This window comes from Acomys russatus, chromosome 4, assembly GCF_903995435.1.
Source record: "Acomys russatus chromosome 4, mAcoRus1.1, whole genome shotgun sequence".
NCBI classification, from domain to species: Eukaryota; Metazoa; Chordata; class Mammalia; order Rodentia; family Muridae; genus Acomys; species Acomys russatus.
Genome location: NC_067140.1, coordinates 73735282 through 73740033, shown reverse-complemented (window position 1 = coordinate 73740033; position 4752 = coordinate 73735282). Strand labels below are relative to the sequence as shown.

The 4752-nt window shown below is 45.0% G+C and overlaps 1 non-coding gene across 1 annotated transcript; it reads right to left on the bottom strand.

Moving 5' to 3' along the window:
* Positions 1-4184: 4184 nt before the first annotated feature.
* LOC127188683 (small nucleolar RNA SNORA48) lies at positions 4185-4328 on the bottom strand. The gene has a single exon (XR_007830542.1). It is a non-coding gene; the product is annotated as a small nucleolar RNA SNORA48 (small nucleolar RNA).
* Between the last annotated feature and the right edge of the window lie 424 nt (positions 4329-4752).

Here is a 4752-nt window from a genome sequence, read left to right as displayed (position 1 = left end):
TTTTTTTATTAATTTATTCTTGTTACATCTCAATGTTTATCCCATCCCTTGTATCCTCCCATTCCTCCCCCCCCCATTTTCCCATTATTCCCCTCCCCTATGACTGTTCCTGAGGGGGATTACATCCCCCTATATATTCTCATAGGGTATCAAGTCTCTTCTTGGCTACTTGCTGTCCTTCCTCTGAGTGCCACCAGGTCTCCCCCTCCAGGGGACATGGTCAAATGTGAGGCACCAGAGTACGTGAGAAAGTCATATCACACTCTCCACTCAACTGTGGAGAATATTCTGACCATTGGCTAGATCTGGGAAGGGTTTTAAAGTTTACCTCCTGTATTGTCCTTGGCTGGTGCCTTAGTTTGAGCGGGACCCCTGGGCCCAAATCTGCCTATCATATTGTTCTACTTGTAGATTTCTAGGACCCTCTGTATCCTTTTATTTTGCTATTCTCCCATGCGTCTCTCATTTAGAGTTCCAATAGGATGTCTTCCCCGTATTCTTGATCTAAATAATTAGATACTAGTCATCTGTTATTTACTAAAGAAAAGATCACCTTCTATTCACTTCAATAGATGGATGATATCTAGATTGCCCCTGAGTTTGAGACCAGCATGTCACAATGCCCTGAAAGACTGTTATACTGATAATGTAAACAAACAAACAACAGAATATCATAGCCAGCTGACATGGGCAGAATCTGACCATTGATGACAAAGATAAACAAAAGATTAGGGGTAAGGTCATCAGCCGCAAGCCTAACAAAACTGTACAAACTACATAATAATTCCTGGCAAAACATTTTTTTATTAATTTATTCTTGTTACATCTCAGTGGTTATCCCATCCCTTGTATCCCCCCATTCTTCCCTCCCTCCCATTTTTCCATTATTCCCCTCCCCTATGACTGTTCCTGAGGGGGATTACCTCCCCCTGTATATGCTCATAGGGTATCAAGTCTCTTCTTGGTAATCTGCTGTCCTTCCTCTGAGTGCCACCAGATCTCCCCCTCGAGGGGACATGGTCAAATGTGAGGCACCAGAGTACGTGAGAAAGTCATTTCCCACTCTCCACTCAACTGTGGAGAATGATTGAGCTAGAAATGATCATAATGAGTGAGTTAACCCAGAAGCAGAAAGACTCAAATGGTATATACTCACTTATATCTGCATACTAGCCCAAGGGGCATGTCCCATGAAAGCCTTCACGTACCAGGAAACTGGGACAGAGGGGAGGACATTCTATTCCTGGCAAATTTATTTTGAAGTTCTCCATTTCCTTTTTCATTCTTCCTTAAGAAAAGCACATTTTTTTTTTTAATCAGTGATAGTGGATAGGGTTTCTTAACCCAAACAAGAAAAGTGAAAAGATTGTTTTATGTGAATCTTATATGACATTTCAAGAATGTCTCGTTATTTATTCATTTATTTAGTAAATATTTATTCAGCATCTGTTCTGTCCTAGACCTTTGCAAGTGTTAGAAAAGCGTTTGACTTGACTGACTGAGCTGTGGGAGTTTGTCCATTTTCAGGTGAATGACCCAGTTCTCGTTCTTCACTCTCCCTCTTCTTAAAGATAATCCAATTTTCTCTTGGAAAATTGCTGTTCAAATTTGCTACAGCCATGATGATGATGACGATAAACATTTGTGTCCAGGTCTCCTACAAAAGGGTTTGAAGTATTGTGCTTTCCTTTCATTTATGTTTTAGAAACTGCGCTACAAATTCAACTATTTGGATAATTCTGGAAAGCCAGGCATAGAAAATAACAACTGCCCTTGTGCTGCTTCTAGAAACTGTGATATGAATTGTCTATGGCAGAGTCTTCATATCAGGTTCTTATAAAACCCCTCACAGTTGATTGTCAGCCACAGCCTTTAACATGATAGTGAATAAAAGAACCAGTTCTCAGCATCCCTCAAAGAAGGCCATGTTTATGTTATCTCTCCACCTGCCATTCCCATCTTTTGGGCTCCCCATACTCTACCAACAAACGCCCTTTCTACTGTGGGAGCTGGCATTCATTTCCACCACTTAAGATAGCACAGGTCAATTAAAAGAATCCATAACCTTGTCATTAACCTATTATATCTGTTTGTGATGATAAGTCTTCTGAGTTGGTCAAGCTCTCAGTACTTGGTGTTATGAGAAAAAAAATCCTGAAGAGAAGAAAGGAAAAGTCTGGCTGGTTCCCATTTCACATTTGTACCATCAGATGTGTTTCTTGCTTGCATATTCAGTACCATGATTAAAATAGCTGTTTATTATTTATTTTGACCTTTTGATTGATTCTTGGTGAGTTTCATATCTTGCATCTATTTTCCTACAGTACATCTCTCTCTGTCTCCACATAGTCACTTGCAAATGTTCATTGCAATGAGTCATTGGTCTGGTTTGAGGTCTCTGGCTTCTGTCATACCATGAATATTTAATCTTTGTTGAGACTTCTCCTGGTTATCCTTATGTTGCCATCTGTCATGGAGACCCTGTAGCTTTGGATGTGCAAGACTGGCCCTTTCACAGGTCCCAACCTTTCACAGATAATAGAGATTTTGGGGTGGGCCAACATAGAGCCCTGGAACTGAGCCTGGGTGGTAGCTGAGCTGGTCAGGTTGATGGCTATTCCTTATCCACACGATCAGGCCAAGTTCTCCAGCATGGCTCTGGCTAGCCAGCCCAAGGCAGCCATCAGTGGGAGAGAGGGGCAGTCCTCCTGCTCTCATGTCCTTGGGGGCTGCTCATCAGCACCTCCAGAGCCAGCCCGACTATGCTGCCTCATCAAGTCACAGGGCCCCAATTTCCCAAATACTGCAGCCAGCAAGGCTACTGGGACAGCCCTTTTGCTCTCACACCCTCAGGGCTCCTTCACCCATACCTTTGCCATCTGGATTAACTATGTTGTCCAGGAGAGGTGTGAGTCTGCTCTCTCAAGTGCTACACCAAGTGAGGGGTCAGGCTAGCTCTCCTGCTATCATGACATCAGGGCTAGCTCTGCTGACTACCAACACAAGTGGTGGTGGCAGGGGGAAAGGGGGAGGTTATTACCTTCACACTCACTCCACCTTACAACAGATGAGTGTGGGGGCCAGCTCTCCCATGGTCTTGCCCTCGGTGCAGGTGAGCCTTCACCCCACCACTAAAGCCATCTCTGCTGTGTTGTCCAAGCAAGATGTAAGGCCCAGCTCTCCAGAATGTTCAGGTGCAAGTGCGCGTACTGCAGCTGGTGAGGGGCAGAACTAGCTCTCTCATGCTCTTGACCCTGTAAATAGATTTTCCAACTTCCAGAGTCAGCTCTTCACTCAGGCTCATGGGCCAGCTCACCCATACCCTCACAACCAGGGCCAACTCCAGTCTGCTCTCTAGACGAAGCACAGGGCCTGCTCTGAGTGTAGACAGCTGTAAGAGAGCACCAAGGCCTATTTCAGAGCATCATCGCCAATGACAGGAGGGGCCAGTTCTACACAGCCCCTGGACATCAGTGTGGTCCTGAAAACCTGCCTTGACCAGGGATAGCCCCACGTACTCTATTAGTATGAACAATGGACTTCCGACACTGACCCCTGCCTCTATGTAGCTACAGACACAGGCATGAACCTCAGCAACATATTGGGTTAGAACCACATTGTGGCCCCAGGTGGTGGGGCTGGTGACTCACAACAGGTTAATCCTTTCCACCCTTGAGTTTCCAGTTCCATCTCTCTTCATAATGCTAAAGCTGATTCACTTCTTTTTCTCTCCTAGCTGTCCAGCACATATTTGCACATTGCAGTGGCTTCTACTCTGTGCTGTCTTTGCAGCTGGTCAACCCCTGGGTGACACCCTCACTCTTTGCTGCATAGCATGGCTGCCAGCAGGTATCTACAGCCAACCTGTGCTGTGTGCTGGAGTGAAGGTCTCTGGGTGGTATGTTGGTCAGCAGATCTCTGTCTGTCTTCTTCCTCCTTTGCTGGGCTGTGTGGTGGTAAGTGGGGTTCTCTGTGTCTATGGCCCAGCTGTTGCCATGGTTTAAAGGGAAGGTCTGTGGAGACTTCCCCTGCCTGCTCTGAATTGCCTGGATTTGATTCAGTGTGTGTGTGTGTGTGTGTGTGTGTGTGTGTGTGTGTGTGTCCCAGGCATAAAACAGTTTTGGCCACCAAGCCTTCAGTGTGTGTGTGTGTGTGTGTGTGTGTGTGTGTGTGTGTGTGTGTGTGTGTGTGTCCCAGGCATAAAACAGTTTTGGCCACCAAGCCAGGCATCAAGCTAGGATGAACAAAGGACTGCCAACTGCTCTGTCCCTGACTGATAAAAGAGCAACACCATCAACAAGGTGTCTCTTCGCCCATTGCCAGGAGTTTCTTATTTTTTAAAAAAGAAGACTTATACAGACAATGAAAGAGTGCTTCAAGGTTGCATGAGAAAATCAGAAAGGAGACAACCAAGCAGGGGAAAAAAACCTGGAAACCTAATATAATGCTAGATTAGAACACATGCTTTTTGCATTGAAGAAACATCAGAAATCTGTTTCTATGACACATTTGCATAGAGACAACACTGAAAGTAGAATAAAAATAACACAGGATGATGTATGTTCCTGTGTGCCTTTTATTATCTCTTTGTTTTAGGCCAGGTTCCATGGAAGCAGTAGGTTTATTTAAAACAGAGCCCCGTTCCCCACCCCAGGACAGACAGACTTTGGTAATGGGCCAGCCATAGCTTCTCATTGTAGGTAGGAGGTGCCTATACCTATCACTGAGAGTTGTGTGACAGTAGCTTCTATA